We start from the raw sequence: 24,231 nt of genomic DNA on the forward strand, positions 1-24,231 counted from the left end.
AACTAAACTATTATGACAAATTTTAAAAATTCTCTGTGAATTTGAGCCTCTTTCCTGCTACTAATCAAGTATTAAAATTCCAGGGAGGAGGTGGAGAAGTCAGTGTTACCGGTGGCAGAACAAGGTGGAGGGAGGGCCTGAGTCTGGAGAGGTGGGCAGGTTCTCGATGACAGGTGCCTTGAATGTCAGGGTGATGCATCTGGACCACACTTCAAGCTAGGCAGTTCAAACCAGGGAGTGACTAGGTCCAAGTCTCTGCGATCGGACTTGGTGTCCTTGAGTAGAGCCTAAAAGCCCCCAGCCCAGCCTGCCTCCTCCTCCATTTCTGGAAGGAGACTTTCCCCAAAGAAGCCAGGCTTCAGACCACCATACCTGCCCTCCCCCGCACCAGCCTTCTCTCTGCAAATAAACTGGAGCTTAAGCAGGGTTTCATCCAAAGATAGTGGACTTTGGGTTCCTTGGAAGATTGAGACACTTAAATTATTTAGTAGAAGATATCTTTGCTAAACCGTAATACTTGAATTCCTGTACTTCTCAATTTGTACAGTATTAACAGCAACCAATATTATGGTCTGCACAGGACCTGAGTTCAGAAAACTCAGTGCATAATCTCCAAATTCTTTCACTGAGTCAACCAGTGTCTCCCAGAGGTTTCTTTGGTGGTGCCAGGTATTGGTGCTGGATATAGGGATACAAAGGAGAAAAGGAGAGACTTGGTATGGGGGTGGGGGATAAGTTTTATTTCAAAATAAACCATCAATATCCAAATATTATAAACAGATACTAAAAAACCCAGAACTGACAAAAAGAGAGTGAGAAGCAAGAGAGACAACTACATCTGTGCTCAAAAGAATAAACGTTAAATGCAAAGTATATATATATATTTTTTTACCAAGGTGAAGTATTATCAAAAGGAGGTGGTATAAGAATGTAGAAAATAATGTTTTAGAAGTCAGCTGCAGGAGTTCCCGTTGTGGCTCAGTGGTTAACGAATCTGACTAGGAACCATGAGGTTGCGGGTTCGATCCCTGGCCTCGCTCAGTGGGTTAAGGATCCGGCGTTGTCATGAGCTGTGGTGTAGGCTGCAGACACGGCTTGGATCTGCATTGCTGTGGCTGTGGTGTAGGCCAGCAGCTTCAGCTCTGATTAGACCCCTAGCCTGGGAACCTCCATATGCCGTGGGAGCAGACCTAGAAATGGCAAAAAGACCAAAAAAAAAAAAAAAAAGTTAGAAGCAAATGAATATGAACTATAGTAAAAAAAGTTTTCAAAATGTGACTCATCTGATAATTTTGTTATAATGGACAAGAATCATGAGCAACTAAAAAAATATTTTTATCAAAAATTCATAATCTGAATCTAATCGTGGAGAAACATCAGACAAACCCAAACTAAGGGAAAGTCTAAAAACAACTGGCCAGTGATCTTTATATATAGTAAGATCATAAAGACTATGTTGAGGAATTCTTCCAGATTAAAGGAAATAAAGAAGACAAAACAACTAATTGCAACAAGATTGGATTCTGGTCTGGGGAAGAAAGAACTATAAAGGGCTTTACTGGGACAATTAGTGAAATTTGAATATGAACTGCAGATTAGATAACTAATTGAACAATGTTAAATTTTCTGAATTTAATAATTGTACTGTGATTATTTAAGAGGATGTCTCTACTGTTAGCAGCAAAGATGAAAATATTTAGGGCTAAAAGTCTACAATTTGCTCTTAAATAGTTCATTAAAAAGATAATATATATATAGAGAGAGAGTGATAAAGCAAATGTAGTAAAAATAAAAACAATTGGTGAAAATAGATGAGAAGGGTTTTGGAGTTCACTGAATTGTTTTTCACAACTTTTCTGCAAACATTTTTTCAAAATAAGAAATTTAAAATAAAGCCTTTAAAATGTATAAAGATACAAAGATATTTCTGATATCTCTAATGTGGTAGAGGTCATTGTTTAGAGTGGCTCCATGATGCTTTCTGGGAAGAGGAAGCTAACTATTGAATAAAGCAGAATTGGATGCCTGAACACAACCCTCTGATGTCCCTTGCTCATGGAGTGTAGCTGTTAGAAAAAAATGATACCCATTGCTGAGCTCCAAAGTGAAATCAACTTTGGGGACAAGGTTTAACTTTTGCCTCTGCCCAGTTTTGCCCCTGAACAGGAAACAGTATATGAAACCCTGGCCCACAATTTCTAACCTGGCCCACCTCTGCCAAAGGCTGAAAGTTGTTCTGTACCCCCTACCTTTTCCTTTTTCTTTTTTTTATCTTTTTAAGGCCGCACCTGCAGCATATGGAGGTTCCCAGGCTAAGGGTCAAATCGGAGCTGTAGCCACTGGCCTACGCCAGAGCCACAGCAACACCAGATTCAAGCTGCGTCTGCAACCTACACCACAGCTCATGGCAATGCCGGATCCTTAACCCACTGAGCAAGGCCAGGGATCAAACCCGAAACCGCATGATTCCTGGTCAGATTTGTTTCCACTGCACCAGGACAGGAACTCCCTTCCTTCTTTTTTTTTTTTTTTTTTTTTAATTTGAATTTTCTTGATTCCTCCCAGTGAGGCCAGGAATGCTCTGAAGTTTTCACAGATTGGAATTAATTATTTGCATAACACAATCTGAGCTACCCTTTCTTTGCTTTTGGAAATGAACTTTGCTTTTCCTCCTAGGCCCCCAGGAAGACAAGCTGAGGGTCTTCTGAAGCTGCCTCAGGCCCTGTGGATGGGATTTGCCCACCAGCCCACTCAGAGGGGAACCAGAGCACAGTGAGTACCCAAGGGGCTAAGAGAGTGTGTCCCACATGGGGCTGGACTGCGGCTGGGCTGGGTGGGAGGCCGGGGTGGGCTTAGATCTCATTGTGATCTTGAATGCTGAGGCTACTGACCTCTGAGGCTAGGATAATACCTTGAAAATTCACTACATTCTCATTACAAGTTGACCATGACTGTTTTGTGGCAGAAGTTGATAGGTCAGGAGAATGGTCTTTTCCTTGTGTACTATGCAAATTTACCTAGAAGGCACAGGTTCTTAGCACTCACTCACTAAGTGCAGCTGCAGTTGCTGAGCAGGTATTTTTTGAGTACCTACCAGTGGTTCAAGTGGTGAACCAGATATTCATGGTCCCAGCCAACAAGGAGCTCAGAGTCAATGACTTAGGACAATACAGTGTGTCACAGCATGGAAGGAGCAATTGCCTAGAACCTAGACAACATGTTCTTTTATTTTAAAACTGAATGGCAAAAGCCACACACACAAAAAATTAAAAGATAAGTGATAAAACGAGAGGAAAAAAATTTGCATGTGTGAACTGAAAAGTTAAATGAATGGGAAAAAAAAAAAGCCTTCTATTCATTAGAAACTGAGGCCCAAGCAGACAATTCCATGAAAGGGAAATACAAATGGCTGTTAAACATATGAAAAGGTGCTCAACCTCACTCATAATAAGAGAAATGCAAATTGAAATTTCAATAGGATACTACTTTCACCTTGGCCAAGAACAAAGGTGGATAACACTGCTGTAGAGAGCTGCAGAAGCAGGCCCTCTGATATCTCTGTCAGAGTATGCATGGGAACAACCTCTGCGGGGCAGGTGGCAAAATTTGGCCATAGCTGCAAAATTTTATATGCATGTCTTTTTTGTGGCGGGGGGTGGGAGATTGATGGTTATGAAGTCATAGAGCATTTTTTTTCCTTTCATTTTTTAAAATTTTATGGAAGGAGAGTTGATTTACAATGTTGTGATTATATGCACATCCTCTGACTCAACAATTCCAGTGCTAGGCACTTATCCTGCAGACATGTAAAATTTGCAAAACATCGCACTCAGTGAAAAAAAAAAAAAAACAGTATAAAACAGTGCATATCACATGCTCTAATATTGAGTTTATATCTAAAACCATGTGCCTATACACTAACTTTCTCAGCCTTCCCCCCCTAATGCTGGGGGCATTGTTTCTATGCTTTTAGGACTGTAAGTAATGCTGGATAGATATCTTTTGTGCATGATCTTTGCCTGCATCTCAGATTATTTCTTTGGGACAGTCCAGATTACCAGCTCAAAGAGAATTTATGATAACCACGTCAGCTCCCATCACCATTTGTTTAGCAACCTGTTTTTCCTCCCTTCATCCTCACAACAGCCCTCTGAGGGCCCATTTTCTTTGTACTTGAGGGAAGGGTACTTAAAGGACTTGTCCTGGGGCACACAGCTGGAATGGTGAGGATCAGGACTCACATTTGCTTGGCTCCCAAGCCCCTGCTTTATTAGAGTTCACTCATCTGTGTGGGGCATTTTTAAGGCTCCTGATACATGTTGCCACATTACTTTCCAGAAACCTCATATCAATTTACATTCCCACAGAAAGTGCCAAACTTGCCACACCCAGGCCAGTGTGGGGGATTCTATATTTTCATTTTGCTAATACAGAAGAGAAAAAAAAATCGGGTCTCACACATCTTCAATATATAGATCTGAACATTTTTCATATGTTTATTAACTATTTATACTTTCCCTCATATAAGTATTTGTGTTGGATTATGTATGCTTTGAAATATATCAAACTTTCTTTAAAATGTTTCATGTCAATTCTCACCTAGTCTCAGTCAAAACGCTGGCTCATGTGGGCAAAAGCAGCAGAGGAAGCAACCAGATGGGTTATTCTGGCTCCTGTGTCCTTGGCTTTACACCGGAGATCCAAGTCCAGGAGTTATTTGGGATGCCTGTGGGAGAAACCACCTTCAGATTGAGAAAGGTGGATGTGATGCTTAAACAAAACCCATACTGTACCACCTATGTATTAATTGGTTTCTGCTAGACCAGCAAATATCTGAGGTTGTCCTTGCTGGAATGGCCCTTTCCTTCTGCACTATAGTTGATATCAGGCTGGTGATGGCCACTCTAGCTGGGGACCCCCTTCCCCGCCCCCCAAATGTGCGAATAAGCAGGCACATTTTCAGCACAGAGCAGAGCTTGTCCAGAAGGGAGCCTGTCATGACTCAGGGCATTAAAGGTTGTCACTGCTTTGGCTCTGGTTACTGCTGTGGTGTAGGTTCCATCCTTGACCTGGGAACTTCCTCATGCCTAGGGAGCAGCCAAAACGGGGGAGGGGGGGGGAGAAAAGAAAGGAGCCTGTCAGTTTCTAGAATCTTTGCCTAATTGCCCTGCCTCCTTCTGTGCAGGCCGCTGAGGTCATGACCCTCCGAGGCGCAGAGGCCACACCAGGCCCAAGCCTGGCCCTGCCGGCCCTGCCCAGGGAGGTGGCGCGCTCCAGGAGGCTGGCGGGTTGGGAACAGAGGCCAAGGCAGCTGGCACAGAGAGGGCGCCCGGGAGGCTCCTGCCAAAGCTCGGTTTTGTGAGCCTGACAGCGGCCCTTCGGCAAGGTGAATTCTTTCAGAAAGGGACTTATTCACACACTACCAAGATATCCGCGATCTACTGAATTCACGCAAAAATTAAAACAGCTGCCGGCTGACTTAGCAACTTGCAGACACGCAGCTGATACGCCTTCGCGCGGAAAAGGCCCCGCCCGCCCCAGCCGCAAGGGGGTCTGGAGGGAGTTGTTCTGTAGCCTGCGGCTCAGGGCCTGATCGTGACAGCTGAGTGACTTCGCTAGCGAGGTGGGCTGCGGAGTGACCAAGGTCACAGCATTGTTGGTGGCAGGGACGCCAAAGGCTGGAAGGAAGGGCGCGGCTGGTGAGGCTTTGTGCCCAGAACCCACTGCGCCAGCAGCTGCCTGCGGGAAACTCTATGTCCTCCGTTGCGCCTTCGCTCCTTCCTCCTCTCTCTCGTCGGAATTAAGGGAGGCTTTGGCCAGCCCCAAATTGGTTATTCCAGTGTCCTCACAGCCTGGAAGCCTTTGGGCCTCTGACCTGAGACAATGGTTTACTTCCGTCACTCCCAGCAATACCTTCTCCTTCGCTAGGACTCTTTCATTCTGCCCCAGAGGCCACTTGGCCTTTCTGGCCTCCTGCCTTGGTGTCTTCCCATCCTTGGCGGAGCCAGCCTCCTCTCTGGCCAAGAGCCACCGGCTTCCGTGCCTGGTGAGGCCGTGTGTGCCTCAAGTTTGCTTCTGGTCCACAGGCACCACAGGGCAGCGCAGGGAGAGCAGGTTGCTCAGTGCCTGCTTGGATCCCCCTCCCCCCCCACCTCCACCCCACCCCTGCCCCCGCAACAGCTCCTCCGGGGCCACCCTTGAGGAGCAGTGACTGCAGGCCTGGACTTGAGTTCAGTCTTAATTGAGGGGTAGGAAGAGGGAATTCTGACCCCCTGCCAAGCTCTCAAGGCCACAGTTTCCTTGTCTGTAAAATGGGGGATAATAGCAGTATTTAAAAGGGATTTTTGTGAGCATCAAATGAGCCAATTCAGGGAAATCACTTAGCACTGTAAGTACTCCGTAAGTGGTAGCTATTATTAATAATATTGTTACACCAAGCACTCAAAAGCCATGTTCAGCCAACATGCTCCCTCAGTCCACTTCAACATCCTGCGTTCCCACACTGTTTATCCTGAGAGGTTTTGAGTGGAGCCACAGAATTACACAACTTCATGCTCTACATGAGTCCCCCTATTCCTTTAATTGACAGGAACAAAATGCACTTCTCCTAGCTGCCTTGCAAATCAGCTCCTAGGTCATTTGTCATTTCTTAGAGCTCTAAGACTAGGCTGAGAAACTGCAAAAAAGGGCACTGAGTGGACTAGGGCAGAATTTCTTCATCCTAAGAAGCAGCCATTTTCTCAAGAAACATCCATATTTTGAAAAACTCAACTTACAGTGGTGACAGAGTTTAATTATTTGGAAGCCAACAAAAGCAGGGTGAAGTATGAAGGTGATTCCAATTTGCTTCTTCTACTGTGTTCAGAAACACCATAGATTGTAATCTGAGAATAACACTACCATCCCAGGATTTCTCAGCTTAATTCACATGGAGAAATGGATTCACTTTTTAATTCTTTCCATCTCATCAACAGTTTTGCTAACGTATTCTGGGGAAGGTCCAAAATAACATAATATATCTGATATGTCCATCACAATCATGGCCAATGGACAGTCAGTCAGGGTGCTTGGAAAAAAGGATAACTAGTGGAGAGGGGTGCTTTTACCTCAATGACACAGCTACTGAGATTTTTAAAAGGTATTGCATTTAGGGAATTATTATTATTATTTTGTCCTTTTAGGGCTGCACCTGTGGCAAATGGAAGTTCCCAGGCCAGGGGTCGAACCAGAGCTACAGCTGCCAGCCTACGCCACAGCCACAGCAACGCTGGATTCGAGCAAAGTCTGTGACCTACATACCACAGCTCACAGCAACAGTTGATCCTTAACCCACTGAGCTGGACTGGGGATCGAACCTGCATCCCCATGGATACCATCGGGTTCGTTACTGCTGAGCCACAACAGGAACTCCGCATTTAGGGAATTATTAATTTAGGTTCTGCTACACTACTACCTGCTGTAGTAGAAAAACTTCAACACATCTCTTTGGCGTAACACACCAAAATTTATTTCTCCTGTTACATGTTAAAACCTATTGTGGGGTGAGGAAGTCTGCTCCATTCAGTCACTCAGGGGTCTAGGCTGATAGTGGCTCTGCCAATTTGTAGCTCCTCATCTGGAATACATGGCTTCTGAGATGCTTTAGCAGAGAAAGAGTGGAACAGAGAACGACCACGCTCGTTCTTAACTTCCTTGATGCAGAAGTAATACATAGCACTTCTACTCATCGTCCATTAGCTGAAACTAGCCACATGATCTAACCTAACTGACTGGGAGGCTATGAAATGTTGGGGAGCACACGGAATATTTGGTGAACACTAATCTCTCTGCCATAGGTTGAGATGCTACAAACTACAAGTAAACTTGGAATTGTTATTTCCAGTCACCAGCTATGATTCAGGAAACACAATCAGAAGCCATTATAGACTATTAACTAAAGGTTATTATTTGATGTGTGGCACTGCAATTGAAAGAAAATGGAAAATGTCAGCCCTAGCTAGTAGATAATGCCAAGTGACATCAGCCACTGAAGTGAGCCAATGGAGCAGAACAATAGGTTACAAACTCCAGAAATAGGTAGCTAAAGCAGTTATGAGAGTAAAGGGGAGCTCCTCAAAGTATGGTATTCTTTTTGGTTTGTTTGTTTGTTTGTTTGTATGCTTCTATATCCAAAGCATATGGAAGTTCCCAGGCTAGGGGTCAAATTAGAGCTGCAGCTGCCCACCTACGTCACAGCCAGAGCAACACAGGATCCAAGCCACATCAGTGACCTACACCACAGCTCACAGCAATTCCAGGTCCTTAATCCACCAAGTGAGGCCAGGGATCCAACCCACATTGTCATGGATACTAGTCAGGTTCCTTACCTCTGAGCCACAACAGGAACTCCAAAGTATGGTATTTTTGATCTTAGAAAGAGAGAAACTGAGATGATTTCAAGCCTGCGGGTACATATACATTTGGTTTTCTCTGATATGTGTGCGTGTGCGCGTGTGTGTGTGTGTGTGTGACTAAATATATGAATAAAACACACCCATTGGTCAAATGCTGAAGTGTTAAATGTTTAAAGACACTCCCTAACAAACACACATAGCTTAGAAAAAGTGGTTTTAAGATTCGCAGACTTAGAGAACAAACTTGTGGTTGCCAAGGGGGAGGGGGTTGGGGGAGGGAAGCAGTAGGAGGTTGGGGTCAGCAGAGGTAAGCTATTATATACAGGAAGGATGAACAACAAGGTCCTACTGTATAGCACAGGGAAATATATTCAGTATCCTATGATGAACCATAATGGAAAAGAGTATTTCAAGAAAGAACATATAACTGAGTCATTTAGTTGTTCAGCAGAAATTAATACAACATTGTAAATCAACTATACTTCAATTTTTAAAAAAAGTAGTTTTAGATTAGGTACAGGAAGTACAGTTTTACAGTGGTTGGGGAATATGTTTATCCATCCTTCATATATTTAATGCCTCATGTGTAAGACACTAAATAAGAAATATTTGAGCTTATGAGGTTTACAGTCTATTTATGAATTTTATAAGATAGGCTTTAGGTAAGCAGATAGATAACAGATCCTTAACCTTTTATTTTACCTAACATCATTTATTAATGCCATGTGCAAGGGAATTCCGGGAATATAAAGATGAACCCAGTCCCAACCCTGAAAGAGTTTCTGGCTGAGGTAGTGGCAATCAAGCTTGACCATGTTCTCCCACAAGCAGTCTCATTACTAAGGCATGGAGCTGGTTAAATGGCTTACCGGGCTGATCCTCTTGGCCTTCTTTGGAGTGTTTTAGACTTGCTAACTTGAATGATGGGATGTTGACTGCACTGAGGACCTTATAGATGGAAAGTCTGTTCCAAGCCCTCTGTCTGCAATTATGTTGAAAAACTGGTTTATTTCCAGGCATGGAATGATTTTCATGCATGCAAACTCTCTGAGAAGTCTCAATATCCTAGGAAGTCCTAGGAAGTTACTACTTCAGTTTCCTTACCTGAAAATTTTATCCCAACCTCAGTCACAATAGAAATATTGACTGAGGTGAAAAATTAGAATACATACCAAAATATTATCTTTCAGTGGCAGGACCTGCAACTGATTTGTCCTCTTTCCCTCCTCCTTTATTATCCACACTTTCTATGATATATATGCATAAAGATTTTATTATTAAAAGATGTGCTAGGAGAAAAAGTTATTCAGAGGTTTCACTCTTTCAACAATTCTTTAGGCACGTGACATATAAGAATAATGACCTTTTGGGAGTTCCCATCAGGGCTCAGTGGAAGTGATTCTGACGAGTATCTATGAGGACACAGGTTCGACCCCTGGCCTAGCTCATTGGGTTAAGGATCTGGAGTTGCCTTGAGCTATGGTGTAGATCCCAGGCTTGGCTTGGATCTGACGTTGCTATGGCTGTGGTGTAGGCCGGTGGCTATAGCTCTGATTCAACCCTTAGCCTGGGAACCTCCACATGCTGTCTGTGCGGCCTTAAAAAGACAAAAAAAAAAAAAAAAGAATAATGACCTCTTGGGAATCACAGAGTAAGTTGACGATAAATTACTAAGGGCAGAGATTTGTAGTTTGCTATGTAAATATGTTGGAGGATTTGGGACCTGGCTCAGAATTTAGAGATGCTATAAAGTACTTCCCTTATTTAATCTATAAATTGATTTAACAAATATTTATTGAGCATCTGCTATGTACCAGGCATTGTACTAGGTTCTGAGGACAAAGCTGCGTACATAGGCTTACTATCTCATAGGAAACCCAAGTTTTAAGACATTGCTACTCTGTGATTTGCTCAAGGACACACATGAGTTGGTGGCAGAGATGGATAAAAATCTGGTGACCTGCTTTTATTCGAGTGCTCTCTTCCATCTTTCTTTGCCGCAGCCCCTCTGCGCTGTATATTTTCTTTCTGTATTAAAGACAGAATAAGAGAAAACTATCTTCAATTAGTTGAGCACATTAGGTTGGGCATATTGGAGAAAACTGTTGATGGTTATATTGAACCAGATCTATATTTCAGAGTTCCCCATTATGTAGCTCAGTGGTAACAAACCTGACTGGTATCCACGAGGATGCAGGTTTGATCCCTGACCTTGCTCAGCTGGGTAAGGATCTGGCATTGCTGTGGCTGTGGTGTAGGCTGGCAGTTGCAGCCCCAGTTGGACCGCTGGCCTGGGAACTTCCATAAGCCGTGAGTGAGGCCCTAAAAAAACCCAAAACCCAAAAAACAAAAAACTATATTTCTTACCCCTGGAAAAGTTTAAAATAGTCCAATGATTTCTAAATGCACTCTGGTCAGATAGCCAGATTCAGAGGAAAAGTTACACTGTCTGCATAGAAATTAAAAAAAAAGAAGAAGAATGATAATATAATGTTGATATAAAGTCACTCACTTTCCTTTCATGGGAGGCACTATCCTTTATTCAGAATGTCCTTTCTTTTCTTTAATAATGGAATTATTCTTTTTTTTTAATGGCAATTAGTTCTTCTTCTTCTTCTTCTTTTTTTTTTTGGCTTCATTCACAGCATTGACCCAAGTCATAGCAGCAACAAATCTTTAACTGGGGGGCCACCAGGGAACTCTAGCTCTTTTTTAAAATGTCCTTATTATCAACATTAAAAGTTGGCAACTCTGTCATTTTCCCTACATTTCAAAATCCAAAGGACTGGGAATCACTAAAATAAATATTGGGGTAATTTGGTTTTTCTTTGGTATAGCCTAGTACTAAAAACTAAGTCTTTTTTTTTTTTTCTTTTTAGGGCTGCACCTGCAGCATATGGAAGTTTCCAGGCTAGGGGTCAAATCAGAGCTGTAGCTGCCACCCTACACCATAGCCACAGCAACTCGGGGTCTGAGCCATATCTGTGACCTACACCACAGCTCATGGCACCCACCGAGCAAGGCCAGGGATCATTCATGTATAGTCATGGATACTAGTCAGGTTCGTAACATGCTGAACCACAACAGGAACTCCAAAAACTGAGTCTTTATTAAGACTTTCTTAAGTCTCAAAATAAAAAGATCTCCAAGAACTCTGCTCTCTCAGTAACCTTTAGCTAACTTTATGATATTTTACCACCCTCCTGTCTTCTTCAGAGTTTCTCACTTGATGCTGAGGCATCCTCCTAGTTTATATAAATCAATTGTTCTCTACATTAATTTTATTTTATTTTGTCTTTTTGCCTTTTCTAGGGCCTCTCTGGCAGCATGTGGAGGTTCCCAGGCTAGGGGTCTAATCGGAGCTGTCGCTGCCAACCTTACGCCAGAGCCACATCAACGTGGGATCTGAGCCACACCCCAGCTCACGGCAACGCCAGATCCTTAACCCACTGAGCAAGGGCAGGGACCGAACCCACAACCTCATGGTTCCTAGTCAGATTCGTTAACCACTAAGCCACGATGGGAACTCCTACAATGATTTTAAAGCATAGGGTGCTTTAAAAAAATACTGATGAATGGGCCCCATCTCCAAATATTCTTCAGTCGCCTCAGGTGGGACTCAGTGCTAGGCTGATTGAAAATTCCTCAGGTGATTCTCATGTACAGCCAGGGATGGTAACCATTGGTATGGATGGTGTTTATTAAGTAGCTTCTTTGTGTCAGGCACTAGGATAGTTACACAGATGAACAAACTGGACTATGCAGTTGCAAAGTTAATTAGGAAAACAGCCTGGCAAACTGTGACAACAGTGTAGCAAGTGCTCTCTTTTATTCCATTAGTCCACAAATAATAACAGAACACTTAATAAGTGCCAGGCCTGGAGTAAAGATTGGCTTCGAGTCCTGTAGGCTACCTGCAAAGCCCAGGGAAATCTCACAGAAGAAGCTGCAGCCAAGAAGGGATTTGGAGGAATCTTTTTTCAATGTCTTCATCAGATAAGATAGAGAAGGCAGGCCTGGCTGCAGAGGGAACAGTGTGTGCTGGGCACGGAGGAGTATGTGGCTGGGAGGAGCTGGAGATAATGGCTGGGGGCAGATGTGTGTAGCCTTAGTGGTAGGCTGAGAAGTTTAGACTTGGTCTAGAATGCATTTAAAAGACGCTAAAGGTTTTTAAGCTGGGACAAATAAGGTGTGAGTGCACAATACTGGTATTTAAAATCACTCGGCTGTTCGTACATGGCTATAGCATGAATTCGCTAGCCTATCTAAAATTAATGGTTTGACTGATCATGCCCCATCGCCTTTGCCCTTTACTGACATAATCAGACACGATGATCTCATGGGGATACAGTTTCCACTCAATGAAGAGAGAGGAGTCCATGTGGCAGGTGGAAGGAAGGATTCCATGTGGCCATGTAGACCAATATTTTTAAAGTGACTAATTGGATGTAATTAGAATTCATCATGGGCTGTGGCCTAGACAGATCAGTTCAGGGTTCCTGCTTGGTGCCCCCTTACGCAATTTCTTTCAGAAGGAGTTGTTAGTGGTGTGTCTGTGGATGTGATCCTGTTTATCAGGCTGTTTGTAAACAAACCCCAAAGATCAAACCCCTCAGGTTCCCTTCAGCTCCTGAAGCTACTTTGCATTCTTTTTTACCTTTACTCAGGACTCAAGGACAAATAGGTCAGACCATGGAATCATCTCAATACTAGGGACTATATATAACTTTCTGGCTAAGATGCTCACAAAAGAAATACTCCTTTTCAGTTGGGAAAGAAGAGGATTCAGCCTAGGCTGGTGGTTCTCAAATCAGTGACAATAAACTTCAAGCCAAGTCATGGGCTAAAAATGCAGATTTGGGAGGCTCGCTACAGACCAACTGAATCAGAATTTGGGGCTAGGCCAAGGAGCTTGTATTTTAAGCACTCGTTCCCAGATCTTTCTAATGCCACCGATCTGTGGATCACACTGAGCAGTTCTGGCCAGTTGGCAACTATTTTGAGGGAGGGAGGAGGACTGGTCAGATGGGCCCCTGGATTCCTAACCCTTCAGCACATTTAGCTTGCAAATGTTGCACTATGCTTTGTTTTCAAGTTATTTCTAGGTGAACTCCTTAATTGAGCTGTTTAGCTCCACAGAGGACTTGAGATCACAGATAAAGAGAGAGGTTTAGGAGTTAGCATTAAGTGTCTTTAGCTGTGTCTCTGTTATCCTTTCCAGTCCCACTTATCTGAAGAGCCAGGATTTCTCAAAGGACACGTCGAGAGTATCAATGGGAAAGCAACACACTCCCTTTCCTTGTCATGTCGGTTAGAGAACTATGCTTGTTAAGAATCTCAGAAAACACATCAAGATGTTGGATAAAGATATTTCCCTTTTTGGGGTTCCCTAGCTCCTGTTTCCAGGAGCACAAATTTAGGCAAATAAGACCCATTTCTATCTAAGGTGTCTGCTCATGTCTTGATGCATGTGGCTAACTCATTAGGGATATCAAGTGTTAGATGCTCATAAATCTCCCACAATTCATTGGCTGAAGACATCTTAAATGTGGACTTTTGACTTTTATTGTCTTTGGTTGGTTCTTTAGTATACTTTAGTTTGAATGTACAGATTCGGGGTTTTGGAACTTGTTTTTAATTAAGACTTGGTTTATTTTTATTGCTTGAGATAAAGTGCAGTCTGGGCGACTCAAATGTAAGTTGCAAAATAAAGTGCATCTGGGCAGACCACAGGGGGAAAAATAGAACATAAATGTGAAGTGTCTGCCAGGATTTTTAAGTTTACTTAGTAACTTCTTGGAGAATAAAAATCCCAGCACCTGCATTATAAAAAAAGCACACCTTATAAATGTCCTTCTCTTTGAAATACCTAAATGAACTAGACTGAATTATGAACTAAATGGGCTTGTAAAAATTCACCTTGAGCCAGCTACTGAAGATACTAAATAAAAGAGGTAGAGAGTCTATGAGGAAACTCAACCTGCTGTTTGTTTGTTTTATCAGTAATGTAACTCAAAAGTAGCCAAGCCGATGGCGGATGGTGGAGCTTTCCCTGTGTTTTGTTTCCCTGAGCAGAGCGGGTGAATGCCAAGATTTAATCTAAAGAGGTTTGTGTTTTAAAAACTAACAACGAAGTAATAAAACACCTATAAAAGGGATTTATAATGGAACCAGTGACAGTTTTGAGTGTTGTATTACAACTCTTTTGCTCCCCTAGCCCTTTTTCTACCCTTTCATCCAACTCTGCTCTTTGTCTTAGCTCCTTTCTCACCTTGCTGCCAAGAAGCATTTAAGCAGGGGCAGCTCACACCCCAGAAGAACAGACCATCTTTAAAAAGTGTGTGTTGAGCTCTGCATTGGATGCCTGGGCTGTGCTGCTTGTTTTGTTTGACATAAGTTGCTTTAACAAAGTACCTACCTAGTTTGTACAGTGGTTTCTAAGGGGAAATTGCACATACTGCTGCTGCCTCAGTGTCAATGCCATGAGGATGCCTGAGTAAGTAAGCCTGGGGACTCCTCTCCCTGGCACCTTGTGTTACCCTGCCAGGGCCCAAGTTAGCCCTGGGTCAGACTTCTGTCAACAGGTGGTTTTCCACCTAGGCCACCATGCTTGAAACTTGGTTCTTTTACAAAGCCATAGTTTTCCTCCCCCTCACGAAGAAATGGCGCCTCGGAAGGGAAACTTTGTGCTCAAACTCTGTAGGAGCCATTTCTTGAGCCCACTTTTTCTATTTTCTGAAGTCTCCCCGGCCAGCATCCCACCCCACCCATATTCGGGAAGAACGAGGGACTCTCTCTTCAGAGTCTGGAGGGCGCTGGGAGGCATGTGGGCAGCGTCAGAGTGGCCTCGCCTGGGCGGCCAGAGGAGCCCCCAGCCTCCCTCTCGTGGGCCTCAGGAACTCGGGGGGCCCAGGGGAAGCCTGGAAAACCGAACTTCGCCATCAGCCTTCCTTCGAGCGCTGGCTAGAGGAGAGGGGGGAAGGGCCCCCCAGCCGTCTCCCCCGACTACCCCCGCCCCCCAGCCCCTCTGCCATCCGGCTGCACCGCCCAAGAAAGCACTCAGAACGCAGCTCTGAGCTCTCCAGCTCCTCGCCGGCCGGGAGAGGGCATCTTGAGGGGCAGCTTCCCCCTCCAGCCCGCGTCTGACATCCCCACTCCCACCCAAGGATGCCGCCGCCGTGCCCTGTCCGCAGTCGCTGAATGTCACTGCTCCCTCTTTCTCCTGATCAGGGTAGACACAGCTCCTGAGGCACCCCCCACCCCAAAACTGCCGCGACCACCCGAGGGTGCAAGGCCCGGGCGGAGGACGAAGTTTGGGGCCCACAGCGGCGGGAGGGGGGGCGCGTTGCCGAGGACCGCACCTCTCAGTCCCAGCCCTGGCGGGCACACTCCCCGCCCCAAACGGCCCAGGCGTCCCCATCTTCCCGCGGACACCGGCATCCCCGCCCTCCCCCAAGGGCGGCAAGCGGAGCCCCCCAGGGCGGAGGCAGGTACCCCCGGGGCGGGGACTGGGGCGGGCGGGGTCCAGGCTGCGCCCCCGGCCGGGCCGGGCGGGCTAGCTGGCGGCGCGGGGGGAGCGGGGCTGGGCGGCGCTGCCTCGGGCTCTGTGCGCTGCAGCCCGGAGCCGAGGAGGAGGAGGCGGAGGAGGAGAAGGAGGCGGCGGCGGTGGGTCCCGGGCGGGGGGAGCGCGGCGCTGCGGACCCGGGCGGCTGGCAAAGGACGAGGCGGAGGCTGAGGAAGGCAGCGGGGAGACCTAGGCTGCAGCAACAAAGGGCAGCAAGCGATTGGCCGGGCTGCAGGCGAGGTTAGCCGGGGACTCGGGTGGCTGGAGGCAGCGGCGAACGGTGCACGTGCTTGCAGACACGGGCGAGTGTGGAGCCGGGGGGTGCACGCCCGGCGGGTAGGGGCTTGTTCCCCCTCGGCATGGGATGGCAAGGAAGCTGCAGCGACATCGTTCTGTCTGCACTCGGCCTGGGGCTTGCAGGGTAGGGGTGCGTTGGGGGTAAGGATGCGAGCCAGGGGGCGGGCGAGTAGTCGCCCGGGACGGGACGGGAGAGGGTGGAGGAGGGGGCGGGCAGGAACGCTCAGGGCGGCGCGCCCGTCCGCGCGCTCCACCGCAGGAGCTGGCGACTGAGAACCTCGAATTTTAACTTCGCGTGCCCGCCCGCGCGCGCCCGCCCGCGCCCACCCCTAAATCCTGCGGCCGCCGCCAGCGATCAGCTCTCACACAAACTTTAGCTGCGGGCTAGGGGGTTTGGGGTTGAGTGGGGGAGGGGAGAGGGAAAAGGCCTTCTGATTGGCGTTGTCTGTAGCCAATAAGGCCAAGGACCTCTCCTACGAGTAGACCCAATCTATTTCTAGAGATCGAGGGGGCGGGTAGGCGGAAGTAGAGGTGGCGCGGTGTCTGGGAGACAGAAAAAGGGCTAGACCAATAGGTGCCCAGGAGAGGCGGGCCCAACGGTCTGTTGATTGGTACTGGCAGTGGGCCCTCCCCCGGGGTGGTGCCGGAGGGGGGGGTTGATGGTTTGAGGGGTGTGTCTATGCGGAGGCGAGATGACCGGCAGGATACTGCCCCAATGGGCTGCAGAGTGGTTAGTGTGTGGGTGACGGACAGACCCGTAGGCCAACGAGTGGCCCTAAGTGTCTGCCGTCTCGTCCAATGGAGCAGCGCCGGGGCGGGGCCGCGGCTCGGGTTTAATGAGACTCCATTGGGCTGTAATCAGTGTCATGTCGGATTCATGTCAACGACAACAACAGGGGGACACAAAATGGCGGCGGCTTAGCTCCTACCCCTGGCGGCGGCGGCAGCGGTGGCGGAGGCGACGGCACCTCCTCCAGGCGGCAGCCGCGGCTTCTTTCTCAGGCAGCGGCAGCGCCCCTGGCAGGCGCGGTGGTGGTGGCGCGCGGCCAGGTCTGTCACCCACCCCGCGCGTTCCCAGGGGGAGGAGACTGGGCGGGAGCGGGGGGGGGGTATCGGGGGCTTGTGACGCCCCTCCCACAGGCCTCTGCGCGAGGGTCACCGCGGGGCCGCTCGGGGTCAGGCTGCCCCTGAGCGTGACGGTAGGGGGCGGGGGAAAGAGGAGGAGGGACAGGCCCCGCCCCTCAGCAGGGCCTCCAGGGCAAGGGGCGTGGCTTGAGGATGAGGGGCGGGGCGTTATCGGGGTGGGGGCGGGGCTCGGGTGGTCGGAAGGCGGGGGTTTGGTGGGGTTTTCTTAGCGGGAGTGACCTAGTCGGAACGGTGGGGGGGCCAGTGAGTGTCTGGGAAGGATTAGTGAGGGGGTGGATAGGAGGGGAAACTGAAGGTGTGCTGGCAGGTGCAGAAGGGAGAGTAGGGAGAGGTGCAAATTTGGAGATGTGGGAGGAGGATGGAGGGGCAGGTGAAATGGTGCAGAAGGGTGAGATTGCATTTATCTGGTGGCAGAATAAGAATGGATTTGGGTGTGGTGGATGTGGAGTAGAGTTGAGAAAGCATTGTAGAGTAGATATTGCACTGGAGGAAGTATTGGGGAAATGGAGGAATAGGTACACTTTGGTGGAAGGAGATAATCTGGGTGATTTCGTATGTTGGAATAGAAAGGAGGTTTGCTAGCTTTGGGGTATATGAAGCATTAAGAAAACATGGAAGGGTGAGATGGATCTACTTGGGAGAGACTTTGAAAGATTAGGCAGCAGAGTAGAGTTAAACGTGAAGGGAGGCTGTTTAGAACTTGCAAAATATATCTAGCAAAAAATCTCACCATGTCGGGGAATTCAGTGGGATGGGAAAAGGTGAAACGTGTGAAGAAAGATGGGTGGGGCTGGGTGAGTATGATTTGAACTGCACCAGGAGTGAATATGGGGCAAGAAAGGTGTTGGTTTGGGAGACAGGGTTGTTTGACAGGCTGCATTTCTTGGGTGTAACTTGAACTGGAGTCAGGAAAGGGGAAAGGAACGAGGTGTCTCTCAGAGCTTTCATATATACCTTTGGAAAGGCATACTGTGTTTTTGATTTTATACATTCTTTGATCTGAGCAGAGGGCAGGGAGTGGTGGGAGACAAGGGGCAAAGGCAGAGAGGACGGGCTAGATTAAAAATGTGGAAGATAGGGAAAGAGAACCAAGTTTGAGGTGGAGGTGCGGGGAAATTCAAGATAAAGAGTACATGAAGACATCTCCATATGTTGGCAGGAGGTGGGAGTAGCAAATGGGAATTAGTTATGTTGGGATAGTGTTAGTTGTGTGGGAGTCCACAAAAGGTGTATCTGTGTTTTGTATGACTGTGAGTAAAGTAGGTCCTTCCTGTCTTACTTGAGTACCCTAGATTTCCCTGGATAGCTCTGAGATAAAACATTCCATTCCTTTTTTATTCATAAATTCTTCACACATTTATCAAAATGAATTGGGGCAGTTTTTTCACGCCATTAAGAAACGAAGGATAATATTGCATGTTTTGTTAAAGGATAAGTTTTTTTCAGAGATTATGTGACTTTATTCTGAAGGCAAAAAATAAAAAGGAAACTCTAAAATTGCATATGTTTGCATTACCAAACAAACATTTGCTTTGGTTGTTACAATGACAGCCTCATGGTAAAACTAGGAGAGAAAATGAGGCTAAGACAAGGGATGAGATTCTTACCTGAGAACTTCTACTTAGGGTTGAAGACTGCGAAGGTGAAGTGAAAAAAAGAAGAAAAGATAGAGGCAGAGAAAGGTTTAAACATTAAAGGAGGAGCCTAAGGGAATGACTGTGGTGGTGAGGATGAGGTCATTTGAAGTTTTGCCTACCACCCAAGCCCAGGCCTCTGACTAGAGTGGATGTGATGTCATTGCTGTTACAACAAATGTTTATCTTGAGCTGCTTGTGACAATAAGGTGGGAACTGTCAGATGTAAGGCACGACATGAATGAAAGGTAAAGGAAGGTGATTGAGAAAGTTCCATAAATAGTGCTACAGTACTTCAGAAACTGACATGGACTGTCGAATACCAGTTAGAAGACGACTTACCTTCCTGATCTGGCTTTATTAAATGCCAGGATTCCCGACAGGTGACTTTTCAGTCTCTAAGATAGTTCTTTACATAATACTTTCAGTTTTCTTGTATAGAGATGCCTGTAATTTTGTCAAGTGAGAGAAAAGGAATTGTCCTATGAAGCAGGGATGTGTGAGCTATAGTGATCAGTCTTTGCTTGTAAATGATGCCTGGATGGGAGAAGTATGAGGAAGGGCTGTTTCTTCCCCCTACATGCTTTAATTTGCATTTCCAAAGCATCTTTAAGTGCCTTTTTATAGGACTCCCACAATCTTTGCATCTCCAGTTTTTGTATCATCCATTCCACTGTTGCCAGATATTTGAGTTATTTCTCACTTGGGGAAATTGTGAACTCAGCTGTTGTTACTGTTCCCTTCTCCATCATCTGGTACACACATGCACAGGTCTGTCTAAAGTGTACACTGAGGGACAGAATAGTGGTTTATAGGCAGCATGACCATTTATGCCAGCTTAGGCCTGTTGTCCCAGTGTAGTGATATGTCACCTTTAGTTCTCAGAAGGGTCTGGATCTGGATGATGAGCTGTATGGTTGCCCTAGTTATGTGGTATGCTTGTCTTCAGCTTTACTAGGTACCAGTCAGACTGTTTTCCAAAGTGTTGTAGTGATGGATGGGAGTTCCTTGGCTTCTTGTCCTTGCCAACTTGACTCAGTCTTGTTACCTTTTCAAATTAAGCCAATCTGGTAAACCTTGCATTTACCTGATGAGTAAATGAGTATTCAGGTCGAACAACTTTTCAGGTGTTTGTTGGCTATTTGTAAAGTTCCTGTTTAAGTCTCCACTCCCCGCCCCTGCCACCTTTTGTAAATTGGGCCTTATATCTTTTATTGCTGTTTAGAAGTTCTTTATTTACTCTGGATACAGATTCTTTGTCCTCTGTGTGTATGTTACAAATGTGTTCTTCCATGCTCTGGCTTGCCTTTTCACTTTTTATGGTGTCTTTTAATGAACAGAAGTTCTTAATTTTAATGGAGTCACATTTATTGGTCTTTTCTTTATGGCTAGTGCTTTTTGTGTCTTGTTTTAAGACTCTTGTCCTACCCTCAGGTTAAGTAGATATTCTCCCATGCAGTATTATCTTCTCAATGCTGTGCTGACCTTAAAAGGTGTATGATTATGATATGTGAGTATGAGTGCACTCTTCTTGACTCCATCTTCACCATTACCCATCTATTTTTGCATTGCTTTACTTCTGTTCTCTGCCTTGAAATTTTACTTGTCTGCAGCTACAACTAAGAGCCAGGTGCTGACTTCCCCTGCCTTATAGGAGAAAATGGCCATATAGACAGAAGTTCTGCTAGATTACATTTTACAGGTCTCCAGCTGACTGTTGCCCTTTTTCCTTTTACAAGCTAGCATTTTATTGCATTCCTGCTACGTGTCTGCTACTATCCTTGGTTCTTTCATATTCATTATCTCAATTATTCCTCTTCACAGGTCTCCAAAATGGGAATATACTCTCATTTTCACAAATGAGAAAACAGACTGAGATTGATTCAGTAATGTGTCCAGTATCCCACAGCTTAGGCAGCTGGTAAAGTGGGGCCTTGATCCCTGAACTCTCTAGATCCATCCCATCAGAGCATATCACCTTGTTGAATAAGATTTCAGGAGCCTATTTGATAAGATCCAAAACCAACAAGAATAACTTTTTTTAGTTTGAGTATAACATCTTACTTAAAGCACACGTAGAGATAATTATGTAAAACTGGATAAAACCATTGACCTGTCTGTATATTAAATTAAGTCAAATTGGAGTAGCAAGTGTACCTTAAGAGGTACTTGGATGGGCAGTAGAAGTTCCATAAGTCTTTGTATGAAAATATCTGTATGTACATGTGTTCGTTAAAAAAAATAGATCCAGAGTTCCCGCTGTGGCACAGTGGGTTAAGAATCCTACTGCAGCAGCTTGGGTCACTGCAGAGACATGGGTTCAGTCTCTGTCCTGGTGCAGTGAGTTAATGGACCCTTCTTTGCCACAGCTGTGGTGTAGGTCGCAGCTGAGGCTCAGCTCCAGTCCCTGGCTGGGGAACTTCCATATGTTATAAGTGCGGTCATAAAATTAAAAAATAAATAAAAAATGAAAATAAATCTGTAATTTTCTTGAGATTCTTAGAGGGCAACCTTAATTTGTTTTACGGGTCTACTGGGTATCCTGTTCAAAGATTTTTGTGATATAGTTACCGCAGAATTCTGATGATGTGTATATTTTCTTATTCTTTTTTTCTGGGGAGGGGGGTCTTTTTAGGGCCACACTGGTGGCATATGGAGATTCCCAGGCTAGGGGTCTAATTGGAGCTGTAGCTGCTGGCCTACGCCACAGCCACAGCAATACTGGATCCTTAACCCACTGAGTGGGGCCAGGGATCAAACCCATGTCTTCATGGATACTAGTCGGGTTTGTTACTGCTGAGCCACAACTGGAACTCCTAAAATGATGTGTATTTTCAAAATAATCTTTTAAAAGTTCAGATGTCAGATTTTTTTCTTAGTATGTTGCTCTCAGTCTTTGTCATTAAATTTCGGTTAAAGCTAATTTGAGATTAGGAGGAAATCTTGGATTGAACAGGAATTTTTAAATGCCAAAAAAAGACACTCTAAATTTAGTTGATTATTTCTTAAGTGAAAGTGCTTAGTTATAATAGCATCATTACTAATCAGTGTATCCTGGTTCCAAAGGCCTGGTGACTTCAAATGACTTTTCATTTTGTCTTTCAAATCCTCTGTTTTACAAGGGATCAAATTTCCTGTGAGGTTCCTAACAGTGTGATTAAATTTTAGATTCTGAAACTATTGAGCACTTAAGGGCAGAGAGGACTATGCAAACGTAATTCATGGGCTTCACCAGGGGATTTGGGACATGTCTCTACTAATTTATGATGATGATGTTGAAACTAATCTTTGCTAGGGATTATGGAAGCCATAATAGTTTATTGATGGTTCAGTTATTGTTTGTTGAAGCAGATTTACACAATTATAGTTTAATGATATAACAAGGATATTGTCAACTAGGAGAGCATGACATGAAAAATTAAACTTCCAATTAATATAATATGTATTAGTCAAAATGATAATTTTCATGGTGATTTAGCCTCTTAGAAATCCTTGGAAAACATTATTAGCTTATGAATTGAAAACTCCATATGTTAATGAGTAGTGAGAAAGAACTTAGTATTATTCTGAAAAGATGGGGAATTAAATATTCAATTCAGCTAACATTTATTGAGTGCATACTCTGGGCTTGCTCTTGTGTTAGGCTCATATATATTTGGAGAGATGAAATACTGGTTGCTTTTGTTTGTTCCTTCAGTCATCCTTTCCTCCAACCTATACTGGATGGATACTCTTGCCAGAGTTGTTCAGACATTCAGCCTGTGTGTGTGTGTGTGTGTGTGTGTGTGTGTGTTTGCACTCCACTATACCTTATTGTGTCACTACTCCTGTAGGGGCTTTCTTTTATTTTATCTGTCATGTTCACAGGCCCCAGCCTGGCTTTTGTCACAGCCAACTTTATTTCTTATTAGCAGCCCCCCCGCCCCCAACTCTAGGCATGCCTATGGACTTGGTGTCCCTTTTGTCTGACAACTCATTCTTAGCTCTATGTCTTCTCCTAGATTCCCTTCATTCATTCACTGATGCATTCGTTTAACAAATAGGCATTGAACCTCTCTTATGTTCAAGTTGTAGTCCTGGAAAGTCTTGGGATATACAAAGATGAATCAAACATGAGTCCAGTTCTTAAGAATTTTAGTCTCATAGGGGAGATAAGGTCAGTACCCAAGTAATTAAAATACAAAGTGGAAAATGAATGCCCAAATAAAAGAAAGCTAAAAACTTCCTGTTAGAGTAATGCAGGGCTTCTGAGAAGTTGTCTAGGCTGTGAAGGATTTGAATTTGGGTGGAGACAGTTATCCAAGTACTCCATTGTCTTTCAGGGTCTAGTTTAAGTCCCATCCATCCAAGGGGTTCTGCTCATCTATGCTCAGCAGGGTAGAGTCACTTGTTTTTAGATTTTTTTCCTTCTGTAATCAGAGGAAACTTTTCTTTGAAGTAAATCTTATGGAGGAGTCCATTACATATAGATTATTTAAGGTAGAGAGGCTGTGTTTGATGCAAGGGATTATGGTGGCCCTAGTGTTTAACTCACTAGGGGCACCTCAGGTGGTGCCCATACACAAAGCACTTTCTCGCTAGAGATCCTAGGAGCCTAGTTTGAAAACCAATGGAGAGACTAGCTAAAACTGGTTTTAGCATCTGAATTAAAATCTTTCAAGATTTAGTGGTCTGAGGTTTTGAGGAAGTTAGGTCTAAATTTTCCTTTTGCAAATGGAGAAGTAGTGCTACCTTACAGGGTTCTTTTGTTTTGTTTTTTATTTTAATCTTTTTCTTTCTTTCTTTTGTCTTTTTAGGGCCATACCTGTGGCATATGGAGGTTCACAGCCACAGCCACACCAGATCCAAGCTGTGTCTGTGACCTATACCACAGTTCACGGCAACACCAGATCCTTAACCCACTGAGGGAGGTCAGGGATTGAACCTGCATCCTCATGGATATTAGTCATATTTGCTTCCACTGAGCCATGACAGGAACTCCTTTTTTTTTTTTTTTTTCCTTTGGCCTGCACCTGTGGCATATGGAAATTCCTGGGCCAGGAATTGAATCTGTGCCACAGCAACAACCTGAGCTGCTGCTGCAGTGACAACGCCAGAACCTTAACCTGCTGTACCACAAGGGAATTCCCAAACTTAATCATGTTAAAGTGAACAATTCAGTGACATTTAGAACAGTTACAGTGTTGTTTGACTACCT

General features: G+C 45.1%; 1 protein-coding gene across 12 annotated transcripts in view; it reads left to right on the plus strand.

Moving 5' to 3' along the window:
* Window positions 1-15,757: 15,757 nt before the first annotated feature.
* KAT6B (lysine acetyltransferase 6B) overlaps window positions 15,758-24,231 on the plus strand; it is a 192,691-nt gene continuing 184,217 nt past the window's right edge. For 3 of the 12 annotated variants that reach the window (XM_047761838.1, XM_047761842.1, XM_047761846.1), the window contains exon 1: window positions 16,002-16,197. The gene's annotated coding sequence lies outside the window, so the exon portion shown is untranslated. Of the gene's footprint in view, window positions 15,884-16,001; window positions 16,198-16,819; window positions 17,305-24,231 lie in introns of those variants that run through there. The other 9 variants (XM_047761839.1, XM_047761840.1, XM_047761837.1 and 6 more) reach the window with 8 other exon arrangements.

Source organism: Phacochoerus africanus, chromosome 15 (assembly GCF_016906955.1).
Source record: "Phacochoerus africanus isolate WHEZ1 chromosome 15, ROS_Pafr_v1, whole genome shotgun sequence".
NCBI classification, from domain to species: Eukaryota; Metazoa; Chordata; class Mammalia; order Artiodactyla; family Suidae; genus Phacochoerus; species Phacochoerus africanus.